This window comes from Pseudorasbora parva, chromosome 3 (assembly GCF_024679245.1).
Source record: "Pseudorasbora parva isolate DD20220531a chromosome 3, ASM2467924v1, whole genome shotgun sequence".
NCBI classification, from domain to species: domain Eukaryota; kingdom Metazoa; phylum Chordata; class Actinopteri; order Cypriniformes; family Gobionidae; genus Pseudorasbora; species Pseudorasbora parva.
This window is the reverse complement of record NC_090174.1, coordinates 30,075,183-30,088,245: the sequence shown is the minus strand read 5'-3', so window position 1 is coordinate 30,088,245 and position 13,063 is coordinate 30,075,183. Positions and strand designations below refer to the sequence as shown.

The window sequence follows — 13,063 nt, the reverse complement described above, 5'->3', positions numbered from 1 at the left end:
TCCCACACAAATATTAGACTCTCTGCTTCCTGAGATGCAATATGCTGAGAGTGTCTTTTATTCGGTAGTCCTGGGTGTAGTTCTCCCATGGGCTTGCTATGGTTACTGAATCACAAAATTGTTCCAAAATGCTCCATAGCCATTACACTCGCATAATTATGTTTATGTTCTATCTTTTTGCAATCCCACGTTACTTGTGTAAGTCAAGTTGTCATCCTAAAGTTTTAAATTTTCAGATTTATATCTCTTTTTTTCCCTAAGAAAATGTATTAATTTTTCTGTAATTCCTGGAATAGACCCGTGCTTGTTTTGGGTTTTGCTAATCTAATCGATGAGTTTATGACTCGTGCGCTCTTAAATGTATTAAAGTGCTCACGTAATTGAAGCCATCTGTCAGTGTGAGTAAAAGGGCTGTGTTCTGCATTAATCCTGATTATGCTAGATTAATGTCTCCAGCTCAAGGCCGGTTAAGTCATGGTTTCCAATAGCCAAGGGATGTCATGCATGAAGTGCCACCTCATCCCTCGCTTTTTTGTGGTAACTGTAAACTTTGAGTGGATTGGTTTCTGTATTTCTCACACTTCTTTGTAATTTGTTAATGTTTTTGAACATTTTACAATAGATAACTGCATTTGCGTCATCATTTTACAGTACTGTAATAACATGGTTGTCACAATACTTCCTACTGGCATCTTTTTCAATGTTAAAAGTTTTCAACTGCAAATTAAATTTAGACAAAAAGAACCTGAATAAATATTGCATTATTAAAAAGTGTTTCATTCCTAATGTCTGTAAAGTCAACATACATTAACATACACTGTAAGTGTAATTGCTCTTTCATTAAATTAGTTCAGAATAAAAATCTTTTAATTTGACTCTCATCATCAGATAATTTGCAAGCACAAAGACTAAGAAAGTGCATTGTGACCTTATAAAAATAATAATTATAAAACAAAATAATATAATCAGAATGATATAGATAGGTCCAAATTAGTGGCTCTTTCCAGAAGTGTTTAGGCTCAAATGTGATCTAAAACAACTCTTGTCTTAGCTATTGATTATTATAAATTCATCTCGTATGCCTGTAAGTGTGTATGTAAGGTTCTTTCCATGGCTTTCTGCTGACTTGTTGCTGAACTGCAGATGTGTTTTTGAGACACCTACTGGCTGTTTTGCTCAAAGGCATCCAAGAAACAGCAAATCTTCAAGGTGCACCCACTAATTGTTTCCTCATTATTCATTTGCATGTAAATATAAATCAAGTCAAGTTTATTTATATACAGTGCTGGGTAGTTACTTTTTGCATGTAACCTGATGTAAGGAAGCCCACTGAAGGCGAGTTGAGGTGAACCTATGTGCAGTTTATTGATTCAAACAAAATACAAAATAAACAAAGACTTAGGCTTGACGTTATCTAGTGCACTCATTCTAACCTACACTGCACCGTAATATCGAGTGTACAACGGATGTATGCTGAACAGCTGTCCAAATTCACTCACTTGTTATCATTTACTCCTTCAGGTGAACTGTATTAGTGTGATTGAAGGTTTAAAGGACAACTCCGGCGAATTTTTAAGTTTATCTTGATCGTTATATCTTTGTAAATACAGCCTATAGAAAAAAAAAATGAACCGGATTGGTGCTTGCAACAGAGAGTTATTACAGTTAATGCCCAGAGCCCCTCCTCAGCTAAAACGGTAGCTTTGGGGGCATAAACGTAAAGGGTGTCTTTGTGCCTCTTAACAGACACAAAATGCAATTAAAATGTCTGTCCAACATGAACAGGTCCCTTACATGACAACGAGATGCGTTTAGCCACTTAGCCATTGTTTAAATTCACCTGATTTAGCCGGATAGCTGTGTCTCGCGCTGAAGTCCTGCGGTAGCCGGAAAAACAGTCCAGTGGGGAGGAGTATCGTGTGTATGAAGAGGCTCTGCTCATCGGCTCGACGGTTCTCAGTATTGAACGTGACTGAGAGAAACAGTTTTCGATTCTGTACTGCTGATCCGACCGCTGCTCGTTCAGTTACTCAGTTCAGTGAATGGTTGGAGTTACAACATTATTCAAGACATTAGTTTATTTCTATTCGGAGGGACTGTCACTCATGTCAGAAAGTGAGTAACTAAAGTAACGTGTGCGATCAGCACTGATTTGAGATGCCAACCGTTTAGAACGATTCAGTTCGATTTGGTGAACTGGTTCGCCCGGTTCACTAAAAAGAACCGGTTCAAAAGAATGATTCGTTCATGGCCGGACATCACTAGAGTGATGATCCGATCGGGCTCACGAGTGAAGAAGAAATTGTTCGCATTTGTGCCTTTCTGAATTGTATAAATTTGCAGCGAACACTTGACTAACTTACACAGACACAACACAGCCGGGCCGGTTGAAGAAAAATACCATTCCGTGGTCGAAGATGGGTGCAGCCACTGTGGAGGTAATGTAAACTTTATTTATCCTTCCATTTGGGCACACACGGCTTGAGGAAAGATGTGCAGTAATTTAAAATAATCTTGCTTTACACAGACAACGCTCTTCTCAACTGGACATGAGGCATTTCCTCCTTTTTTCCGTCTACTGAGTCCCCACGGGACTTCAGCGAGACACAGCTATCCGGCTAAAACAGGTGAATTTAAACAATGGCTAAGTGGCTAAACGCATCTCGTTGTCATGTAAGGGACCTGTTCATGTTGGACAGACATTTTAATTGCATTTTGTGTCTGTTAAGAGGCACAAAGAAACCCTTTACGTTTATGCCCCCAAAGCTGCGGTTTTAGCTGAGGAGGGGAGGGGCTCTGGGCATTAACTGTAATAACTCCGTGTTGCAAGCACCAATCCGGTTCATTTTTTTCTATAGACTGTACTCACAAAGATATAACAATCAAGATAAACGAAAAAATTCGCCGGAGTTGTCCTTTAAGGGGGAGATTGCAGATTCAGTGAGAGACTACTGAGGCCCTGTCCCAAATGGAACACTTCATGTGCACTCTCGGCCTTATGGACTTGCAATGGCTATTGCATGCGCGTGTCCGTTAAGTCCATAAGAACGTATGGTGTCCCATTCGTCATATAAGCTTAAAGAAGGATGCTCGTGAGTGCCCCCTTTACGACTGCTATGCGCCCCTCAATACGCACTTCAGCTTAGCCCACAAGCCAGCTACGCAGAGGAATTCTATCCGGCAGTCAAAGCGCCATTACGTTGTGAAAGTGCGGACTCAGAGGAAGACCGTGAGGGTTTAGGGTGCCATTTGGGACAGGGCTGGACTAACAAGACACACCTGAAAGAAATTATTAAAAAAGCAAACCAATGAGAACATAGGACACATGACTAGACCAACCAATAAGAACATGACACATTCACAAAAGAAGAAATGGTTTCTTAAAAAGTCACCTGGATCATTGGAAAACAATAACAACAAATCTGTGGCTACTTACTACCGACAGGTAGCCTAGAAATCTAGGCGCACCCTAGCGGCAGCAAATCTAACCTGCCGCGAGTGTCGTCTAGCAACTCTCAATAAACTTCTGAGCTGTAAAAACCAAACTCTGGTCAGGCCACTCGGTGGGCGGGGCTTAACATAATGACGGCCGAGTTGCGCTTGCGTTCTTCTAAATAAACACAGAAACTGGCGAACGTCCTTCGATTTAGCTTTGACTGCGACTCTGGAAGATTTGGAGTTAAGAACAGCTTTTTACACTGTTAAACACTGTTAAACTCTTTGAGTCACATTTAAATATCAGAGTATTTTGTCTTTTCTATTCTAACGTCATGCTTGTGTATAGGTTTTGATATTGTAAGACCATCTGATGAAATACAGAAATATTTGAAAGAAATGTTGTAAAATAATAATTATTAAGTTTTCTTTTATTTTATGGATAAACACTAATAAATATAATGGATGAACCTGCAACAACTTGCCATTATCCACTTTCCAGAGTAAACAAAAACTATTTATATTATTTACACTTCATTATTACTATTAAATATAGGACCATGCACCATTAAGTAAAATAACAAGAGACATTGTCACAATTTCATCTACACCCTCTTCACGTACCTGGCATCGAAAATGTGCATGCTTTAATTTTTATTGCAGTAGTAGATGTACCAGAATGATCAACATGGATCATCTTCAGTTAAGCTTGAAGTGTTTGTAATCCTTCCCTTTATTTCACTGAAAACTGACATACTTGTCACAGCATGCAAGTATATACAACTTTTTGGAGCATTGTACCAAATATAATATAACCAGATAAAAAATGTTTACTTCTCAAGTAAAAATATTCTTGGTAATTAATTAGATAACCTAAATAAACTTGTTGAATGTGTATTTACTGTACCAAACACCATACACAATACTCACCATACTTTATCACTCAACACTTTATTGGAGGATACAGTATACAGTTGATAAAGTAGAATAAAGTCAAATAAGATTCAAGATATATAAAAATGGGTTTTAAAAAACACATTAACATCATATTAATCCATTCACAGCTGCTGAAGCCACACAAATGAGTGCCACATAATCCCATCCAGTCAACTACGATACAGAAAACAGATTTGATATAGTGTTGGAAAATAATGATTCATTATTACAACTAGACTGGTTTCTGTCTCTTCCCTCTATCATGTTCATGTTCTTCTTCTTCTAAACAGTTCGCCCACTTGTACCCTACAGTATAATCAATGTACAGATGATGTGATCACTGATGTTGTGTCGCCTTTTCTCAACCAGAGGAAGAAGTCGTATAATCCGGCGTTCTCCAGTCCTGGTCTAAAAGTAAAACAACAAACACAATTCATATTAAGTTTAATGTACAGTCAGGTTAACCTATGTTCTTCAGTAAACTCTCCACCTCAAAATGGGCAGAAATGCCAATTCCTGATTTAAATTTACAAAGCAGCAGTCAGTACATAAAATAATATACACATTGAAGCATTATGTATAATATTTCAGCCCATAATATTAGCCAAGTACTGAACAAAAACTAATTTACCCATATCAACAGCAACCTTTTAAACAGTAGATCTTTTAGAAAGAACTAACCAGATATTTCACATAATTCAAAGAACATTTACTATTTGATTCCTAATATGTCCCAACTCATTATCTTCTAAAGCTACCCAGAACCATCCATGGTCTACAAAACAATGGAGAAATACATGGAGTTTATAACAACTAAATGCTTTTTCCCACACTTGTCTGCTTTTATCTAAGACAAACAGACGGTGCAGTTTTTAAGAACTGAAGGCCAAAAGTGTAATAATAATTGTATCAAAAAGGGAAAACAAATATTTACCATTTTAAATAAATCCAAGATACAGAACCTCATTTGCTTATTTTAGGAGTTATTAAAATATTTAGACATGAATAATGGTACGTATTTTATCAGAGTAGAAAGAATGATCACTGTTGAAATGAATAGTCCTTTGAGAGATCAACATCAAATTTTGTACTACATATTACAGCATCGCTTCAATACAAGACATACCAATGGACTTGCGCACTTTTCTGTCTTCTTCGGGCACAAGATGTCCATCTTCCTTCCTCACCCTAAACAAAGGACTTATTTTCTTAGCTTGCTTCGATATAAGGTCTGGTCTTTCTTCTCTTCTGTAAAACAAGAAAGTATCATTTACTCTGTGCAAATACTATTGTTTTTAAAACATATAAATTAAGACAGTTAAAAGTATGTAATAGCAAGCTATATCATAAGAATTTGTTTGAAAATGTAGATAACTCACTTGATTTTGTGATCACATAAATTATTTACATGCAAACGGGACGTTATAAACAGTGCAAGTGATCTGATTAAGAAAAAATAATTGAATATCTGATGTCATGTGACCGAAGTGGCTTTTTGAGGCTTTTGCATCTGAACTCTTCATATACAAATACAGCTCTGGAAAAAAAATTAAGAGACCACTTAACATTTAGAAATCCATGTTAAGTGGTCTCTTCATTTTTTTCAGAGCTATATGTACGAGAATCATACGAATTTGACAACTTGTTAAATCTTGTGAATTATTAAGACTTCGGGAATATGTTCTTACTGATTGAGCTATGGGATTTGTAAGAATAAGTAACAACAAATGCTAAATAAAATGTTTGATAAAGGGTTCAAACCAACACATACATACCATTACAAATATTTGCTGTTGCAGCTTTTGGTTTTCTCCGTTACTTCTCCACAAACAAGAATGGGTTGACTGAGTCCGAGAGGCCCTTTTGGTCTTTTCAGGTAAAAAAAAAAAAAAGAAAGAGAGAAAAAAGTCATAATATATAATATATAGCATTATAAAGTATACTATTTAAATAACAATATTTGGATTTTACATTAAAATGCATTTAAAGCATGGTAATTGTTGTGGCTACTGTTTATTTACAACAAATATCACATTAAAAATATCAATTGTTGTGGTTACTGTTTATTTACAACAAATATCACATTAAAACTACCAATACTGTGGTAAACGCATGACAAGTGTTTTTTTTATTTTTATTTTTTTTATTGTGCTTCTACTACAAATCCCACGTTGGAACTACACTAGTAATTATTATTAAATATTAACAAATGTTTAAAGGTCTATAGCACGTCACGTGACAGTGTTTAATCACCCTATTAGCAAGGTGTGTTTATTTAGAAAGCAAAGAAATGCAAAGCCTCAGTGGAGATGATGACAGATACAATGCAGTGACTGAACATGATCGATAACGACAAGCAGAAAATACTTTATATCAAATATTAGGACATAATATGTATGACTACTCACCAACATGTGGCACACGTGATCTGATGCCAAACATCGCGATGTGTTCTGAATGAGACTTCTTCAGCGCGATTTCATACCGATAGAATTGCCGTCTAATGTTGACGCCAAAGGTTTCCCACTGAAAGCAATTGGGTTCCCAGTTCGTCCATCACGTGACGCCGAGGGGTCTACCTGTGGCGTCTTCAGTGTGACGCCAGGGCGCGCGCGGCGCGGATAGAGACGGTGATTGCTTTTGGGTCTTTTCTTCACACAATTCAATCGTTTGGCCTCGGAATAGTTGGACTTTTTCAATAAAGTGTGCCTGTTGTCTGTTACAGTCTGTGTTTTATATCATATAATACGCAAATGGGTAGGTTTAGGGTGGGGTGGGGTTTGACTGCTGTTTCAAACGTGTATCATAGCGTAAATAAATGTAAATACAATTGTGCTGGCTGATTAAATTGAGAATCACACTCCAACATGTCATAATGGAAAAATTATAACCCAATATATTCCATCATAACGATAACATTCACATGCCCAACACGTCTGTTTATGACGTCCTAGGTTTCTCATTGAAATCAGTGGATTACCCAGTACGTCGAAAAATGGCGATTTAGGGGTACCCTGTGCGTCAACAGCTGACGTCAGGGTCCCTTGACCGTTCGGCAACATTTGACGAGTAGGGGTGAGACTGTGTTGATTGCAATTATGGTTCATCATTCAGTGACCTTTAAAGCAGCACTTGGCTACTTTTGCTCTCGGGGTCCCCCTACAGTTTGGAAAAAATAATGTCCTCAACTACTGTCGTAAGATCTGTCATCCTACAACAGGGGATGCCATCGTGTGCATTTGTTGACATGACAACCCTGATAGCCCTGAACTAAGCCCCTTTCACACTGCTTGTCGGACCCGCAATATTCCCGGGTCGCCTTCTGTGTGAAAGCAACCACTTCCCGGGATTGATTACCGAATTCGACCCGGGTCGGGGACCTAGTAATATTGCGGTATTCGACCCGGAACGAGCGCTGTGTGAACAAAAGCCGAAACTAATGCCTGTATTACAACCCTGCAGTGCCAGAAGAGCTAGTCGGTGTTTTAAATGCAGAGAGTGTTCGTTTACAAAAGAAACCAAAATTAAACAAGCAGAAATGTGCGCAAACTGGACACAAGTCGAGACCACGGAGCTCCTTACTATCCGCTCTGAAGCTGAGATCGCTCGCCATTATACGTCACATCAGGATGTCACGTGTCAACTCGACCCGGGACCGTTACGGGTTGTGTGTGAAAAGTGCACATATTACGGTATTTTGTTGGCAGTGTGAATGGACCAAATCTAGCGACCCGGGAACAAATGCCGGGTCGCATTATCCGTGTATTTGCCGGAATCGCAGTGTGAAAGGGGCTCTAGTGATGCGTGGGCTCCCGTTTGTCTATTTAATGGTCGCGGGTGCGCGGCGGGTTGTAAAAATATATACAGTGGTGCGGTGCGGGCCAAATAACTTCATTAAAGTGGCGCCGCGGGTTGGTGCAGCACTAACAGTTCCCCTGAACACTGCAAGAGGAGTTCAGAGTTCTTCTGGTGTCGCGTGTGAAATGTCTTCATCCCAGGTAACGTTACAGTCAGTGGCATGTTTCAGCATGCCATATGAATATAATTTCATGGGTTTTATTTTTTTCAAACGCCAAATAATCACGATGCTCACGTTTACAAGCCAGCGTCATTATAGTAGTCTATTGGTTACCGTTTTACAGAATCTATATGATACTTCAGTTCAATGTTTGAGTGGTAGCTCACCGTAACAACCATGACAGCATCGGTCGGGCACGCCTCCTTCAGCTCACGCCGACGAGCAAACACTGGTCCAATGTTGATCCTCGTCCTGCCTTTAATCCCATCACTTTTTCGTTTCCTCTTATTGCTTTCCTCCAACAAAACCTTTTCTTTCTTATTTGTCTCTGCTGCTTCGGACACGACTATATTATCCGACGAACAAAGTTGGGCTTGCACTTCCGAATTTAAGGAAGTGTGGGTGTTGGTGGAAGTGACCTATATGCCGTAAAGCTGTCGAATTTTGTAGTTCTTTTTGTTCTCGGGTTACTTGTTCTTAAGTTTAAAAGTACGATTAAAAACGATACAGACCCCATCAGGAACGTGTCATTCAACCTATTGTAAGTCGATTTATCATCACAAGAGTCTTAAAAAATATATTATGAAGGTTGAAAAGTTACCTAGTGCTGCTTTAAAACATAATTTTTAAACTGTAATCATGTGACTGCTGCAGTTGCCTAGTTACAAAAGAAGGTTCAGAACTCACCTGCTTGAAGGAAATATAGCAGAGCAACAATCAAAATACTTTAAATGAGCTATGATGTGGACTGAATTCAGTAAAGTGTAGGCCTACATAAGTTTTAAAAATATGATTGGTATACCGTGCAGATTCATATTCAATATACACATACTACGTACACCTGTTCAACTGTATGTTAATGCAAATATCTAATCTGCCAATTACATGGCAGCCACTCAGTGCATTTAGTCATGTAGACATGGTCAAGACAATCTGCTGAAGTTCAAACTGAGCATCAGAATAGTAAAGGAAGGTGATTTAAGGGACTTTGAATGTGGCGTAGCTGTTGGTGCCAGACAGATTGGTCTGAGTATTTCAGAAACTGCTGATCTACTGAGATTTTTACACACAACCATCTCTTGGAAAATAGAAAAGAGAAAATAACCTAAGCGGCAGTTCTGTGGGTGAAAATGCCTCGTTGATGCCAAAGGTCAGAGTAAAATGTCCATACTGGTTTAACTCAAATAATAAGAAAAGTCTGCAGAATATCATCTCTGGACAAACAACAAATCAAACCTTGAAGCAGATGGGCTACAGCAGCAGAAGACAGGCTACACCAGGTGCCACCCCTGTTAGCTAAAAACAGGAAACAGGCTACAATTTATACTGGCTCACTAAAATTGGACAAATATAGACTGGAAAACGCTGCCTAGTCTGATGAGTCTTGCTGTGACCATCAGATAGGGTCAGAATTTGGCATAAACATGAAGGCATGAATCCATGGTGGTGGTGGTGTAATGGTTTGGGGAAAATTTTCTTGCCACACTTTCGGTCCCATATAATTGAGCATTTTTTGAACACTACAGCCAACCTGAGTATTGTTGCTGACCATGTCCATCCCTACAGGTCTTGAACATGACAATAATTTCACTGTACTCAAATAGTCTTAACAGTCACCAGATCTCCATCCAAAAAAACAGAACGGGATATTCACATCTTGGATGTACAGCCGACAAATCTGCATTCATGTCATTATATACCAATGTTAACTTTCCAGCATAAGTGTCTGGTGGGTGCACTGTAGCAGGTTTTTCTAGCTGCAAAGATGTTTCATACAAGTTCAAATGCACTGTAAGAAACTAAGCGTAAAATTCACAGTAATTAACTGGCAGCAAGTGACAAGTACCTTATTTTCGCTGTGTTTATAGCAACCATGTACCTCACTGTAAAGTAAAGTACTGTTTTTTTTTTTTGCGTGGGAAGTGTAGCGATTGACAGGAAAGCTTAGGGTGGAGAGAGGGGAATGGGATCAGCAGGGGACCTCGAGGAAGGAATCAAACTCAGGTCACCAGAGAAACAGATGTGTCAAGGCTATCAGCACCAACTGATTCTTAATGTTTAGGTGCTGTTTAGTTATATTGTTTCGGCTCAAAAAAAAGAAAAAAAATGTTTTTTTCTGTTGACAGTTGGCAGTTTGAATGACTCCCTCATGACAGGAGGGGACTCTCATTGTTCGCCACTTTCATCTAAAGCCTTTTTGTACGGATTTTTACATTTTTTCTACTAATTTCAAAGACTTTATATATATACAGTCATTACATAGGCTATATATAAAGTCATGTATATTTATTATTTCAGTATGAATTAAACAGTCATGAATTAAACATTTATCCAACGGTCACTTAAACAGCTCATCATTACAACAAGCTTTATTATTCAGTATTCACTTATTGCTAGATGTGTTGAAAACAATAAAATCTCTGTGACTTTCTGCTAATTTTTGACATTTTTGAAGTTTTATTAAAGAATACATTTGCTTCCTCTGTTCTCTATTTAGAGTGAAAATGTAACTGAATTACAGTGAGGTTAATTTAAATGTAGTAATTGGCTGGCAACCCAGCTTCCATGTGTTTTCCTTAGACATACTGTGCTTTTCTTTTTGTGTTTTCTACAGAACATTGTTGGGTACTGTGATTTTTCTATAGTACACAATTTGTTATTTTGTTTTCTACAATAGACCAACATTGATTTTGTACAGGAAATTGCCGGTTACTGTGACTCTCACAGTACTTCTTTCATTACTGCTTTTTTGACTGAATCTACAGTATTCTAATGTGAACTTAACAGTCAATTACTGCAGATTTCACAGGTGTTTTTTAAACACTGCAACATATCAAATTGCAAAGTTCTTTTAAAAAAATGTTCAGTTTTGCAAAGATTCTACATTCATTTTGACTATAATGCCAAATCCACCTCACACCTGTTATCTCTGTCATGTAACTAAAAGAATGTGCCTAAACTTGTACTGAAACTTTTACTTTCAGATCCTGAAATAGTTGTCTGTCAAGTACAGGGCTGGTTGTATATTTATAAATCTACTATCCACTGCTGATTATTTTCCATTAGAACCAACTTGACCCATTAAATCCATTCCTCCATTTTATTGGGATGCTAAGCAGTGAGCTTTGTAAATCTTTATTTCCACTGCCCTCTGCTTTCTGTTTCTGTTCTTCTCTTTATCTTTGTTTTTTGCACTAATTTGATCAGTATTCTTAAAAAACATTCTCTTAAAATGTACTCAGCATTTAATCTTAATTTTTAACAAATTCGATTTTCACTAAAGTCAAACCAAGGTAGGGTACCTGCGTTAGAAATGTTTCTGATGTGATATATACCAGTAGAATTTCTGAACTTGCGTTACGGTTTTTGACCAATTTTGAGCTTTAGAAAAAATGCATTTAAATTTTTACTTTGCATATGCCACATTTATGACTTTAATTCTGAATATAATATAAATAATTCTGCTATACTAATGTCATTTTGTTGTCAGTGGTGTTGTTTAACTGCTGTTTTTTTCTTCTTCTCAAAAACACCATTGTGCTTTATCTGTTAAGCCAGCCAATGTATTAGTGTTATTGAATTCACCCAGTTGCTAGCTGATGCCAAGCACAAACGCTTTCATGTTTTCATTAGCTAAGTGTTTCTGAGGATGTGAGTGGTATGAAAAATAATCTAACAGCAAGTTTTATGCTGAGTCATTTTATCCATCTGAAACTGGATCATGAAAAACGTTATGATAATAAATAGGATTAGCATTGTGGAACACTACATTCATCCAGTTTTAACATTTCTGGCATTAATTTAAACGTTTAACTCTCATGTCTCTTAAATTATAGTATTGCTTTGATGTATTTACCGATCGCGAACAGCAGGTGGCGATGTTAAACAACCTTTGTTTGCACCATTAACAGGCAACGTTTGTGTTTATTGTGTGATTTTTAATCTACTGAGAAGTTTCTCGCATTGTCGGGACAGTGCTTTTGTTTAAATAACCTTGACAACATTGATCTCAATCTGATAGGTTACGTATTTTTTTGTTTTGTTTTTTTATCATCGCATTAGATATTTGGCATGTGTCCCAAATACTGTATTTTATTAGTTATAATAGAAAAGCATTGTTTTTGTTCTATGATTATGCACGCATGATAATTTATTGATTGTGTAAAGTGTGTGATTTCAAATCTGTCATTGAGTAATTTCTCTGAGCACAGTTCACTGTGTCAAACATATGAACCATCATTCTAGCCTAATCAGTGTCAGTGCAAGACCTTAGCATTGCATTAACTTGAATGGATTGTAACCGTGGAATGATTATCAATTTTGCTCAACAGTTCGAGGGCATAAAGCAACACAGGATTCTTGCAGGAGTTATTGGGGTCAAAAGATAATGGGTTATTTCATCATAATCAGAGAGCAGAGGGGTCATGGGAGAAATTACCTGCAGTTCAGTGCTATCTGGACTAATACAGACATCAAATGTATGACAGTCAAACATTGTCTATATAACTCCTTATCTCTGACTGTCTGTCAGTCTGTCTATCTATCTATCTATCTATCTATCTATCTATCTATCTATCTATCTATCTATCTATCTATCTATCTATCTATCTATCTATCTATCTATCTGTCTGTCTGTCTGTCTGTCTGTCTGTCTGTCTGTCTGTCTGTCTGTCT

At 37.6% G+C, this 13,063-nt stretch overlaps 1 protein-coding gene and 1 long non-coding RNA gene across 3 annotated transcripts in view; one reads left to right on the top strand and one right to left on the bottom strand.

Annotated features, from left to right (window-relative positions):
- arid3c (AT rich interactive domain 3C (BRIGHT-like)) overlaps positions 1-13,063 on the top strand; it is a 194,850-nt gene that overhangs the window by 84,035 nt on the left and 97,752 nt on the right. The window lies entirely within an intron of this gene.
- Positions 4,484-6,918, bottom strand: LOC137071880 (uncharacterized). 2 transcript variants are annotated; one of them, XR_010904531.1, is made up of 4 exons: positions 6,780-6,918; positions 6,147-6,239; positions 5,498-5,619; positions 4,484-4,779 (listed from the first exon to the last, which is right to left on the bottom strand). It is a non-coding gene; the product is annotated as an uncharacterized lncRNA (long non-coding RNA). The 2 variants fall into 2 exon arrangements; XR_010904530.1 differs by lacking the exon at positions 6,780-6,918 and having other exon boundaries at positions 4,485-4,779; positions 6,147-6,436.